The 15,060-nt window shown below is 35.4% G+C and overlaps 1 long non-coding RNA gene across 1 annotated transcript in view; it reads right to left on the bottom strand.

The window, feature by feature from the left end:
• Nucleotides 1-1,384: 1,384 nt before the first annotated feature.
• The window catches only part of LOC146396032 (uncharacterized), a 141,809-nt gene continuing 128,133 nt past the window's right edge, over nucleotides 1,385-15,060 (bottom strand). Inside the window, exons 2-4 of the long non-coding RNA XR_014829445.1 lie at nucleotides 7,431-7,642; nucleotides 2,698-6,410; nucleotides 1,385-2,008 (exon numbers count right to left, since the gene is read on the bottom strand). This is a non-coding gene — a long non-coding RNA (uncharacterized LOC146396032). The remainder of the gene's footprint in view (nucleotides 2,009-2,697; nucleotides 6,411-7,430; nucleotides 7,643-15,060) is intronic.

Here is a 15,060-nt window from a genome sequence, read left to right as displayed (position 1 = left end):
GTTATTTGGTCTTGCAGAAAACAAGCTGGTCTGTTTATATCACTGTCATATATGTTTTTATGAATATCCATGCACATCATTTACATGGCTATTAATATTCATTATCTTATATAAACAATTACCTCATATATTCGATTTTTATCAAAGTTATTTTTCATACCTCTATATGATTGTTCACTCCAAGAACTATCTTAAAAATCTAATTTAGTGCATATTTTTCTCCATACTTTTGTAATCCTACATAGACTATAAATCACATAATGGCTGGTACAGTTCAAGGGTACTTTTTAAAATTCTTTAATATTCTTCAATACAGCTACTCAACATACATCCCTCTCTGGATGGAACTCATCTTTTTTTTCCATTTCAATGCTGAAATAACATTCTTTTGCACAGGTCCTTAGAATTTGTCATGTTTACTTTTATGCCCTGGATTTCCAATTGAATTACTGCTGGTTTTTAATGACCTATGCATTTAAATATTTTAATATACAAGTGACACTTGGATTACTGTGGCAATTAGAAGCACCAACCCCTTACGCAGTTGAAAGTACTGCATAATTTAGAATCAGCCCTTCGTACACACTATTCCTCCACATCCACAGATTCAGTCACTACAGATTACAGAGAAATGTACTATTTACTTCTGAAAAATATTCACATATAAGCAACCCACACATTTCAAACTTGTTTTGGTCAAGGGTCAACTGTATATTGCCAAACTTTTCTCCAAAAATATGGAAACACTTCATATTCCAATCAGCTGTATAAGAAATTATCAATTCCCCACATTCGCTCCATGAGAGTTATATTTGAAATTTTGGTGCTTAACTTTCTTAGAGTATATTTTGTCAGTGTAGTTTTCATTTGTATATAATAATAGATTTACTTGATTGACTTTATTTTTACAGATGTCTTGATTCAGATGTCTTCCCTTTCCCACTTACACTTGCAGGGCCCTAGAATATATTTTGTAATTTTTTTCTTACATTTTTACCTTTATTCTACCTGGAATTTATTTTTGAATATACCATGAAATGGGGTTTATTTTAATTTCCTCCTGGTTGATGGCTTATTTTCCTATATAATTAATTAAATAGCCTGAACTTTTCTCACTGGGTTGAACACAGATTTTTTTTTTCTTTTTAGTGCCATGCCCATGCCATTTGGAAGTTCCCAGGCTAGGGGTCCACTCTGAGCTGCAGCTGCCAGCCTACACCACAGCCACAGCAATGTGATATCTAAGCCATGTCTGTAACCTACACCCCAGCTCCAAGCAACACTGGATCCCCCAACCCACTGAGCGAGGCCAGGGATCAAACCCGTATCCTCACGTATCCTAGTCAGGTCCATTAACTGCTGAGCCACAAACGGAACTCCCAGATTTTTTTTTTTTGTCTTTTGTCTTTTGTTGTTGTTGTTGTTGTTGTTGTTGTTGCTCCCACGGCATATGGAGGTTCCCAGGCTAGGAGTTGAATCAGAGCTGTAGCCACCGGCCTACGCCAGAGCCACAGCAACTCGGGATCCGAGCCGCGTCTGCAACCTACACCACAGCTCACGGCAATGCCGGATCGTTAACCCACTGAGCAAGGACAGGGACCGAACCCGCAACCTCATGGTTCCTAGTTGGATTCGCCAACCACTGCGCCACGACGGGAACTCCCAGATTTTTTTTTTTTTAAAGACAAACAGTTTTTTTTTTTTTTCCCCCTGTGGAGTGGTTCATTTGTGCCATATATTAGATTCCAGATATAAGTGATATCATATAGTATTTATCTTTCTCTTTCTGACTTACTTCACTTAGTATGATATCACATATCTGGAATCTAATATATAACACAAATGAAGCTTTCCACAGAAAAGAAACTCATAGACTTGGAGAACAGACTTGTGGTTGCCAAGGGGGAGTGGGAGGGAATGGGATGGATTGGGAGTTTGGGGTAAATAGATGCAGACTATTGCCTTTGGAATGGACTAGCAATGAGATCCTGATGTGTAGCACTGAGAACTATGTCTAGTCACTTATGATGGAGCATGATAATGTGAGGAAAAAGAATGTATATATGTATGTGTGACTGGATCACCTTGCTGTACAGTAGAAATCTGACATAACACTGTAAACTAACTATAACAGAAAAAATAAAAATCATTTAAAAAAGACAAATAGGACATTTACTTATTAGATTTTTCATATCAGATGATCCTCTATCAATTGAGAAACTGAGATATTCCTGTTATTTTACTAAGACTTTTTTTTGGGGGGGAGGACTTTTTAGGGCCACACCCACAGCATATGGAAGTTCCCACGCATGGGGTCAGATTGGAGCTACATCTGCCAGCCTATGCCACAGCCATGTCTGCGACCTACACCACAGCTCATGGCAATGACCCTTAACCCACTGAGTAAGGCCAGGGATCAAACCCATGTCCTCATGGGTACTAGTCAGATTCTTTACTTCTGAGCCATGATGGGAACTCCTTACTAAGACTTTCTTGATTTTTAAATTAATTTCTTATTGAGCATTTTAACCCTAAGACATTGAGGATTTTACCAAGCTTTAGATATAAATGAAATTACACTAACAGTTATGCCTGAATCTTTGCAATCAGAAAAAAGGCAATCTTTCTAGTAGAAAAGTAGATTTTTAGATTTAGAAAAATAAATTATCAGTGACCTAAAACATAATGATCTGAGACCCCATATTCAGTTCTGATACCCAGTTCTTTGGCAAGTGTCCCTCATCCAAGTATTTGTGAAAATCACCAAGGGGACTTTCATAGATATGTCTGTCATGAGTACTTCTTATTGATTGTTAATTTGGCTTTCAAGCTTACAGTGTCCCTCCCTTGCTACTTCATTGCTCCTTAAGACAGAACTCTGCTTACAATCACAAAACTGCCAATGCCACCTTAAAACCAATTTGTCTAGAAAACTGCTGATCCTTCCTCCTGTGTCTGCAGACTATGATGTTAAGGAGGACATAGCTGTTCATGCAAAGCTGGGGTGGGGGTAAGGGGAAGATGAAAAAACCCAACAGCTAACTTGGGCCCTAAAGTGCGACAGGATTTTAGAGACTCTCTAAATTCATACATATTTCCCTTTCTCAGAGCACATACATACCAGCAAGGTGTCTAGGTTAGGATAGGTTTCAATATTAGCCACCATGTTATATACCAAACAACTATGAACCTGAGTCCTGTCGTGGAGTCCAGCACCTCAGGCCAAATTCTTCCTTTTCTTTACAGTAAATTTTTTCTCATTAATCTCTTAGTAGCCTTTTTTCTGTCAACTCTATAACTAACCCACATAACCTTCAGGTGTGTCTCTATAATCTGAATTCCAAATGTTAATAGAGTACTTTTGTTTTTCCCTTCTCGGTACATTTAAGACAACAGGTGGAAAAGAAGTACATGAAGAACAGAGGAGGCCAGCCACAGAATGAAGCTTTACTGTGCCTTAGCTGGCATACCTTACAACTAATGTACCAAAAGTCCTAGGTTTAAAATGTTTACCTTGAACTATTTCACCAGCACTAGAAATTCTTATTTAAATTACCAGTACAGGGAGTTCCTGTCATGGCTCAGTGATAATGAACCTGACTAGGATCCATGAGGAGGCGGATTCAATCCCTGACCTCAGATCAGCGGGTTAAGGATCCAGCATTGCCATGAACTGTGGTGTGGGTCACAGACATGGTTTGGATCTTACATTGTTGTGGCTGTGGCGTCAGCTGGCAGCTGCAGGTCCAATTCAACCCCTAGCCCGGGAACTTCCATATGCTGCGAGTGCGGTCCTGAAAAAAAAAAAAAATTACCAATATATGGTTATCAGCAATATGTTCTTTAATATGGTCCTGGACAAAAGACTGAGAAAGATTTTAAGTAGTAAGTCCTATGGAGGAGGCCTATCTGTTCCAAAAATTTTCTATATATCTTTCTTGGTTCTGTTAAATTATGCCACATGGATTCTGCTTTCTGAGCCATACTCACCTTGCATACAAATATTTTTATAATTGATTCACCATTTTCTTTGCAATTTAGAAATAATCTTATTAGTGGAAAGCAAGTCAGAGGAACAAACGTATACAATATTATTGACAGAGGATGCTCCCTTGTAACTAATGATTTGGAGGATTTCTCTTCTATTTTAAAAATATAATATTTCAAGGCCAGAAGTGAATTGTTTCCCAATGATTTAAAGTTCATAATTCAAGATGAGGTCTACACGTACATTAGCACTTCATTGTTTTGCCCATAGTCCAGGATGATTAGAATTTAACCATGTTCTCTAAAGAGTTAATGTGGCTCTTTGTTGAATATGTCTTCTTAATCATTTTGGCATCTTAAAACATGCATTTTCTTCAAAAACAAAGCACATCTAAGTAGTGTTTTTAGGCCTCTTTTGATGCATTTTGTCTGATTTATTCTTTAATTAACCTCATAAGACATTGCTTTTGAAAGGCTGTAATAGTAGGCATAAAGGGAAATGCAAAGCAGGATTGATGTATACCACTTTGGCAAACAAAGCAAGCAGAAAAAGTGAGAACAGAAATGATGATATCAGCTCCTAGTATCCAAAATAGCCTTGTTATTTCCCTTTCCCTCAACTTTGTTTTATTTTCATCAACATCTACAAGCTGTTTGCAATTGCTGTAAAACACATCCAGAAATAGTGTCAAAAGAAATCTTTCCACTAGGAAGAAAACTTGCTTAAACTAAGTGTCAGGGTGGCTTCACTTTTTGGAAGGCTTCATTCCCTCTTGGCTTTTAAGAAATCCTTCCCACCATTCAGAGAATTTAATAGGCATTTAATTTAATAGATGTCATGTTGTCCTCCAATAACCTCACGCCTTCATTTTTGTAGCTAACCTTACCAATAAAACTACCTGAGCACCTCAGCTAAACATTCATTTAGCACATCACAAATCCAGCAGACCTTGACTACCTTCACAGCAAGGCAAATAAATATGTTAAAGGACCATCCTAATGTTCTCATTTTGAAAGTCAAGAAACATTTGGTTTAATAGCTAACTAATTCTTCACACTGAAAGGGCATATGCCCTCCAGAACCCCCAACTAACTTGTTCCTGCCTGCCCTTCCAGGCAAAAGAGGGGAATGGAGGGCTCCACAAGGGGAGCCCATTTATCAAAAATTAGCGCGATATTATGTCACACCAGGTAAGTGTCTAGAATGGAGTGATTTTGATCCTAACTCTTCCTGCAATTCTGATTCCTTCAGTAAAATATTAAGCTCTTCCCATGAGAGCAAGATCCAGGGTTTCTACCACTATTTCCTCAGTGGTAGAAATAGCTTAGCTTTATGAGTGAGCCTTCTAAATAGTAGGTAACACTGGAGACTCACCAAGGGTAGAGCTGTATCCTTCAGGGTCTCATCATGAGACAGAAACCCAGCTGGTCATTTCCGCAAATAAAATTTACTGTAAAGAACTGAAATCAGTAAAAGTTGGTTAGCTGCTAAAAGAGGTTTAGAGGCAGGTACCATGGTGGAGACACACCCTAAGTGATCTCAATCCATAACACCCTTGAATAATTGCTCCTTGGGTGTAGGTGAACCCTGTGACTTTTTCTAACCTATATCCTATGGAGAACACGATGGGATATTACTCTTGATTAGACTATTGCACATAGGATGTCGTCTTAGCAGCCTGCAGCCTTGAAGAACCAGACAGCCATGAGTGACCAGCATAAAGAGCCACATGACAGAGACCTGTTTGTGGCCTTTAGGACCCAAGGGTGGCCTCCAGCAGGCATTCAATAAGATACTGGGACCCTGAGTCACACAACCCCAAGTAAATCAATTCTAGCAAAACCTAAATGAGCTTCAAAAATGATTCGTCCCTAGTTGAGTTTCCAGAGGAGAATAGAGCCCAGCAGACACATTGATAGCAGTTTGGCAATACACAGGGCAGAAAATCCAACAAGGGCAGAAAATCTAAACCACGGCTAGACTCTTAGCCCATAGAAATTGTAAGATAATGTGTGTCAAGTTGCTAGATATGTAGTAATCTCTTACATAGCAATAGAAAATTAATGCACACCCCTAGGGCTGAGCAAAGTATCAACAAAGGAGAAATTTAGAAACTGAGAGAAGGACATTCCCATTAAGGGTGAGACATCAACCTCTGCAGAGATGAACTACTGAAGAAATGTGCTACCCACAGCTTTCATCTAGAAGAAACCTTCTGGAGACCATGCACAACAATATAATTATGCAAACAACAGATACTTCTAGCACTCACTGCATGCCAATAGCCTTGCTACCACAAAAGAAAAGCAAAAACTAGAAAAGTCTCCTCACCATTCCTTAGGCTTACCATCTCCCTCCAGGGGCCCCTGTTAGCAGAGCTTATCTCAAGCCAGTTGAGCAAGAATAAAGTATGAGGGTCCACCTGTCATAAAATAGGCAAAGGGATGTAGCTCTTAGCTGAGAGGCAATAGTCACTGGTATAGTGTCTATAGTTATAACTCCTATGAGCATCTTTAAAAAGGCCTGTTTATCCTGACAGAGGAAGAAGGCACAGTAAGGATGAAAAAGGGAAAATGTTGCCTACTGAAAATCAGAGTTGAAAATAAGTATAAGAAGATGAGAAACCTCATTCCCCCAACATGTTACTGAAGAAACAGCACAACAGGGTAGACAGGGCTCCAGCCCCTTCGTCCTCCTGACTCCCACACTGCACTTGAAAAGTTGCAAAGTACACGATGTCTAGAGTGCCTGTAAATATGAACAGCATCTTATGATAGAGTATTATTAGTTTCTTCTCTCCTAGGATTTAGTTTATCACTTGTTTTTTATAGCACCCTGATTTTTTCAACATGCAAATTCCACTATAATCCAGTTGAAATAAATGGCATCAGCATTATTAGCATTCTATTTCCCTCACTAGTCTAACATAATTTCAAGTATTCATTAAAATATAACCACAGCCTTTGACCTCAAAATTAACCAGCAAAAGAAGCATTAGCAAATTCATAGCACTTTGCAAATGCTCTGGCTTGCCTGGACCATATTATCATGCAAAGAAACCTGTAGAATTTTCAAACTTTTTTCTCCTTTGGGTTCAAGTCAGTAACTACTTAGACAGACTGTAATGTTTTTAAGCATTACAATAAAGTGAAAGAGCTCCCATACAGTTTAGAATAGAGTTTAGGAAGATTAGTCTTTTCTATCTAATGTATTTATCAGATATCCAGCTTTTACTAGACTTGTACATGCAAAAATGTGTTCCCAGATGCACATACCCACACTCACTTCCATGCTGATGCCGCTAAGTTTGTTTTTGTCCAATACTTAAATATTCGAGTACTGAATTCACAAGCCTGTTTATGAAAGACAGAAACCCCAAAACCACAGCAACATAAAAAAGTAAATGTATTAGCACTCATAATTATCAAGCATGTATGCTGACCTGTTGACTCAGATGATGTAGTCTGCATCTTTTTTCATCCCTCGGCTCTGCCATGTTTTTTATGTTGGATTAATTCTTTTGCATATAAGCTTTCTCAATTTGGTGATAGTAAGTTAACAGTGAGGACTGGAAATCAGAGATGTGGAAGTAAGGCGACAAAGATCTTCATAATTAGATTGGTCTCAGTAACTCCAAAGAAAGACTCTCTCATCCTACATAAAGAAAGTATCAAGAAATTACTTTGGCCCAGTTATGTTAAATATGCTCAGCCTTGAACAACATGTTGTGTCTAGGCAATGAGATACAATTATGGGCCAAGTCTAAAGTATATTCAAATCCCTGGCCATAGCAACAGAGTACTGAATTGGCCTCCCCACCTGAATGAATTTAGAGAGGAAAAAATGAGATGTTTTTACCAGGAAAAGGTGTGAAGGGATTCCAGTCCAATGGGAATAACCAATGTGTACAACAGATGCCCTCTCTGGCAATGGTGAAACTAGAAATCCAGTTAGCCATCATAGAATAGCCTTCTTCAACATGTTGAGTTGGGGAGAATCTTATCAATTCATGAAATTAAATGCTTTGTCCCTTGCATTATGCTGGGTATGCTCATTTGGACAGTGCCTAACAAAGAGCTAAGGCTGGCTGGAAGGCTGGCTGGGTTCCAAGAGAAAAAGATACAGGGGTCTCAGAAGACTCATCTATAAAATGTCTAAGAGGTCTATCAGTTAACCAAAGCACACCCACCTTCCTCCACTTTGGTTACTATATCCCTTTTCTAATAACTGCTCTTTGATAAGAAAGAAGCTTTATTAATCAGGATTCTATCAGTTGCAAGTGATAGGAAGTCAAATTAAACCAATTTAAGTAAAAAAAAAAGAAAAAAAGAAACATCTTTTTTCCAAGTAACTAAAACTTTAGAGGGATATACAGATCCAGGCAATGAAATGACCCTGTAACTCCTTGTTCTTTCATGTCTTATCTCTGCTTTTCTCTTCCTTAGCGTCCTATCCAGGCCAGGTTTCGCCTCATGGTGAGCCACATAAGCCCCAGGTTTATATGCTTCAGGTTTATATAGCCCTAGAGCTTGTAATCCTCAAGGAAAAGGGAGCATGTTTCACAAGAGCAGAAAAGTCCTGGTAAGAATTCTGATTTTCTCAGATTGAGTCACATGCTGTCTCCTGAACTAATCATTTAAACTAAGCACAAGTCTGGACGTTTCTGGCTTGGGTCCCTTTGAATCTCCGTGGAATAGGTTCCTCATAGGAAATGGGGACCCTGTTAGTAGAAAGAAAGAGTGTGATGAGCGGCCACAGTTCAGTACTAAGGAAAGTTGCACTCTACTTTGTAAGCTCCATACTGTAGGAGCATTACCTCCATGTTTCCAAAGAGGTATTTTCTCAAGACTAGTTTGAATCAGATATGTTGATACAACTATTCTGACATAGCTTCTACTTTGGAATGAGTGAAATCTCAGGATAAAGGAGGCATTCTGTTTCATATACAATCTGATAATAATTTAAAAGCTAATATTGTTATTTTCAGGCCATACTCAGATATCTGTCATATAAACAGATAGATCACAAAAGCTACATGCAAACAACATAACAGCAAGTTAAATACTAGAGCTGTACTGTTATTTTATAGCAACTCCTCCACGAGTTACTTTCTAGGATATATCTGATTAGCAAGGATTAGAAAAGAACTCAAATCCTCCATAAGCAGGGAAAAACAGGTATCAATTATTTTTACCATGACACTGTATCTAAGTGGCTATTTGATAACTGCTATCTAGTTTTCATATTGTTGAGTGTATGGTGTTTCTCCCAGTATGTATCATCAGGTACAAAGCACTGTTTTTAGTATCTCAAGATCTCTGCCTTACGTTAGATCATAAAATCTTTACTGTCATGCCTGTAATAAATATATAATGAAATAAAATATTATATATATATTACAGACATCTATTAATATAAATAATATATGCTTAACATTCACAATGTACAAAGAGGGAGGCTTATCTAAGACCTATGAAAAATGAGGATTTATTTTAGTTTTGAAAAAAGACTTGGAATATTAGTAGTTTAAATACAAAGGAAGCTTATTTCTGTGTCTAGTAATAATCCTAAAGGTAAATAGAACACAACTTATGTGGAGGTAACATGGGAGCAGAGATCCAGGATTTTGGTTTTTTGCTCTAATGCACACAGGTTCCATTCTCAAGTTCAGAACCAAGATGACAATATCTATAGCCATTACATTCTTCTAACCAAAAGGACAGAGAAAAAGACATAGAAGGTGATTCCCCCGCCTTTTAAAGAGGCTTGTTAGAATATACACACATTTCTGCTTATATCTCATTTGCCAACTCTGAACCCCATGGCCACAACCTAATTAAAAGGGAGAGTGGTGAATATTACCTTTTAGATGGGTGGCAAGTTAACCAGCCAAATTTGAGCTTTTTAGTAAAGAAAAATGGATTTTGCAAAGCAACTATAACCTCTGCCATAATCTATTTACCATTAATTTCAGGGAAATAGGAATTAAGTATTAAGCATATTTCTAAATATGTGTGCTACAATTATGAGAAAGAAAAGAACCTATAAACATGAAAATATTGCCTTTTTCTATAATTTATAGTTGAAACTTGTTCATTTACATTTCCCCATTATGTCCCAAATACTGACACTGGGGTCAAACTCATTAGAAATTATTAAGTAAATGCCAAATTATCCCACAAAAAAATTGAGGTTACTTTTTCAAGGAGAATTTGCTGTTTTGCCTAATGTAATCCAGTGGTAGTTTTATCTCATATAATATCACCATATATAGTTATAAAACATTTGAAAATACCACAATAAAATGGCATTAAGTTCTTCAAATCTGTAAGAACAAAAATCATTTATCTAAAGTAACTATAAGCTGTGTTCATTTGTGTGACCTTTCTAAGTGTACATTTTCCTGCTAGCAATTCTGTTAGCTACAAAAAATACAAGACTGTATCAAAAATTTTCCCGAAAGAATTAACAGTTTCTAAGCCAATGAAGAATGGCATCATTATAGATATGACAGAGCTGACCCTTCATCAGTGGGGCACACAAATTTGCACTTTCTTCAACCACTCAACCAAATGACCAATAACACACATTCTTAGTACAGCTAACTCAAGTTGTAGTCAGGAACTTAGATATAAGCTAAATATTTTTATGACTTTTTCTTCATTAAAACTATGCTCTAACAACAAATATTCTCCAGCTTAGGGTTAAGAGTCAGAACTCCTTCATAAAAAATATTAGGAGTAACAAAACAATTCATGACAATGTTTTTACCCACATTCATGAATTGTGTGTGTTTGTTTTCATGGCTGCATACATGGCACATGGGAGTTCCCAGGCCAGGGATTGAACCTGAGCAGGAGTTGCCCACCTGAGTAGCTGGGGCAATGCTGGATCCCTTAACCCACTGCACCTGTCTGGGGATTGAACTTGCACCTCCACAGTGATCAGAGCCACTGCAGTCAGAGTTGGATTCTTAACTCACTGTGCCACAGTGGGAACTCAACACTCATGATCTTTATAGTATTATTTAAAATACAGCAGCAATAATAATAAAATATTTAAATAACACTAGAGAATTTATAAAATAAATCACAATATAGCAATATAATGGGATGCAATGCTATGAGAAATCATATTTCAATGATTTTAACAACAGATGGAAATTATTACCATGTAAAGTTTTAAAAGCATTATTTTTCTCCTTATGAAAAATTACATACAGGATATTAGAAAGATCAAAAAATCATAGAGGAGAAAATAAATATCACCAGCAATTCCCCCACTTAGAAGTCACCATGGGAGGGAGACATACAGAGAGCTGGCTAGAAATTTGTCTAAGGAAATATTTTTCGAAGTAGGTAGAGCAGGTTTTGAATAGTAGTCACATTTAGGAAATCATGCTCTCATATTACTCGACTACAGCAAAATTTATTCTGAAAGCCAGACCAATATAATGCAAATATATACACACATATACAAAGATCATATTGTATAAATATTTAACATATCTTGTTTAATATGAGATTTATATATATATAATTAAATCAATTGACTTATTAAGTATATTAACACTTCCTCAGGATATTAAGTGCTGTTTAAAAAGACAAGTGTCCATAACTTTATGGTAGTCTCTTGAATGAATAAAATGACTTGTACATAGATAAAACAACTTGTACATAAATACTTGTGAGCATCATTAATTTAGAGAAATTTATTTCTATAAATGGACAAATATGAATAAATTGAGGTTCTTGACACATATATACAAAATTGCCTTCCAAAAAAGTATATCAGTTTCTATTTCAAAAAGAACTGGGTCATTACTTAGTATAATATTAAGGGAAGAATATAATGTACAAAAGTATATATATAGAATGAAAGTAATAAAAACACACATTTCAAATTTACCTATTAAGTATTCTATACATCATGAGTAAGGAAAAAGACTAGAAGAAAATATATGAAAATGTTAGAGGTTATCTTTAAACGGTAAGATTAAATGGGTAAGATTTCTTTCATTTCTTTTTTTTTTTTTTTTTTTTTTTTTTTTTTTGTCTTTTTAGGACCATACCCACAGCATATGGAGGTTCCCAGGTTAGGGGTCGAATCAGACCTGTAGCTGCTGGCCCACACCATAGCTCACAGCAATGCTGGATCCTTAACCCACTGAGTAAGGCCAGGGATCAAACTTGCTTCCTCATGGATGCTAGTCAGATTCATTTCCACTGAGCTACGTTGGGAACTCCAGATTTTTTATTTCTGTTTTTATTTTTTTGCCAAATTTTTAAATTGATCATGTTCTACTCATAAGATGAAAAATGTTAGTTTAAAACCCATTGTAATTTAACATTAGATATACTTTATTTTTGATAACTCCTCTTATAGTTTTTCAATTTATACTTAATATAAATTGTTAATATTCATGCCCTAATTTTTGTAAAACCAATGCAGTAGAATTTAGAAAACCCAGTAATAAGTCATAACATTTCTACAGTGCTGAGATGGCTAAATCAATATCTGAAACTGACCTGTTTCCTGAATACATTTTATTAACCAGAAGTGTAGTAAATTATAAATCTTTGAAAAATCCTTAAAAATCATTAAATACTCTAAAAATCATTGCATTGATGTCTTCTCTATGTTTTTTCAAGCTTTTAAACATTTTTTGTAGTTATAATACCTTGCAATATTGTAGTCCCTGACATATAACACAAACTTTTTCAAATAAAAAATCCTACAAATTCAGCCTAGAGAAAGGCAGTTAAAAATTTGAAAAAGATAAAATATAAAAAGTTCAATTACCTTTTGCATTTATCACCAGTGACATTGCCATTGTCATTATTAATATATCTCTGTACATTACAAGCACTTTGTTATAGTTAATGATCCATTTCTCATTGAACTACATTCTGCCTCTGTCTTCCTTTATTAGCTAGTATTAAGCACATTCCAAAATTTAATTCCATATCATAAATAGTTGTATTTTCTTCTGCATTTTCCTAATCACCTGTACCCATGATTCTAATTTCTATTTAATAATAAATTTGTTGTAAAGCATTCACATCTACTACTTTTTTGATTAACCATGTAATTATTTTTTATTTATTAGTAATAAATTAAAATTCATCATTCTTTACCTTTTAGTGCTGGCTTGCTCTCTTTCTGTTTATTCATTACTAGGGACAGACATTATTTCTTACTATGAGCTAGTCTTTATTACTTCGGGTGAGCTATATCCATTCTAATAAATATGAAAAGCTTCAAGTGGATGGCCAGAAAATATGTTAGATTTTTTAAAGTGCCGCTTTCTCCTAGATGATTCTAAGGCATAATTAACAAAGATTGGATTTCTTTTTTTTTTTTTTTGCAAGCTATATTATAGTTCTACTAAGGTAGTGATGAAAGATGATAAAATGTACATAAAGTATAAAATTTGATACATTTTGACATAAAAATACACCTGTGAAGCTATCAGCGTAATGAGCATAAATAACCCTCGACTTCAAAAAAAAAAAAGTGCCCTTTTGCACTCCCCTCCCTTGTCCCCAAATAGCCAATAATCTGCCTTCTTTCATTAGAGATTAACAGGCATTAACTGGAATCTTATGTAAATAGAAACATTATGTACTCTTTTAGTCTGGCTCCGTTTACTCAGCGTAATTATTTAAAAATCCATACACACTGTAGTATCTATCAATAGCCATTTCCTTTTTTATTACTGAGTAACATTTCATAGTATGGATAGATCATAATTTATCTGTTCACTGGCTGATGGACATATGGATTATTTATAGTTTGGGGTTGTTACAAATAAAGTTGTTATTAACTTTCACATGCATTTCTTTATATGGCCATATACCTTCATTTCTTTTGTATAAATACCTAGTAATAAAATTGCTGGGTTATATAGTAGGTGTACATTTAACATAGACATGACAGTAAAAACTAGATTCAAAAAAATTAAAATTGGTAAGTTCAACTTCAAAATTTCTTCTCTTCAAAACAATTAAGAGAATCAAAAGAGAAGCCACAAACTGGAAGAAAATTTTCTCAAATCATCTGAGGAAGGATTTGTATCAGAAATATATGAAGAATTCTTAAAACAATTTCTTTAATCTCCAGTGTTTTAAAAAATGAACAAAAGTTCTAACAAATACTTCATCAAAAGGAAATATGGATGAGAAATAACCCCATGAAAATATGCTTAATATCACTGGTCATGAGGGAAATGTATACTAAAACACCATCCAATTAGGATGGCTAAGCATTTTTTTAAATCTTAAAACCCGACCATTCCAAGTATTGATGTGAAAAAAATTGAAATTCTTGCATTGCTGGTGAGCAGGTAAATTTGTCAATGATTCATTTTGAAAAATAGTGTGGAGGTATCTTATAAAGGAATTTTTTAATATAAATTTAATTAATTTTTATTTTCAAAATATACTTGTACTAATCAGATATTAAAACCCTTCTTCAAGGAGATATCTACATTTATATATACAAAAAATTTTAAACAAAATCATTCTGTTATGGGGTAGTTTCACCCTAAAAATCTGACCTGTCTCCTATCTCTCAATGTTAGATTATTACTTAAGGCAGGCATATATATGTGTTTGTGTATATATTTAATTTAAATTCTTATCCCTGTTAGCCTCTAGGCTCCATGATTTAGCTCACATGGCTAATTCTTTTTTTTAATTAAAGTATAGTTTATTTACAGTGTTGTGATAATTTCTGCTGCACAGCATAGTGACCCAGTAATGTGTGTATATACACGTGTGTGTACACAGACACACATATATTCTTTTTCTTATACTATCTTCTATCATGTTCTATCCCAAAAAATTGGATATAGTTCCCAATTATGTACATAAAACCTCATTGTTTATACATTCTAAATGTAATCATTTGTATGTACTAACCCCAAACTCCCAGTCCATCCCACACCCTCCTCCCTCCCCCTTGGCAATCACAAGTCTGTTCTCTATGTCTGTGAGTCTGTTTCTGTTTTGCAGGCAGATTCATTTGCACCACATTTTAGATTCCACATATAAGTGATATTATATAGTATT

This window comes from Sus scrofa, chromosome 15 (genome assembly GCF_054392235.1).
Source record: "Sus scrofa isolate SSC_HxYL_T2T_F1_AM1 chromosome 15, Sscrofa_HxYL_maternal_Yorkshire_Landrace_v2.0, whole genome shotgun sequence".
Classification (NCBI taxonomy): Eukaryota; Metazoa; Chordata; class Mammalia; order Artiodactyla; family Suidae; genus Sus; species Sus scrofa.
The sequence above is the reverse complement of the archived record's forward strand: the minus strand, read 5'-3'. Positions and strand labels throughout refer to the sequence as shown.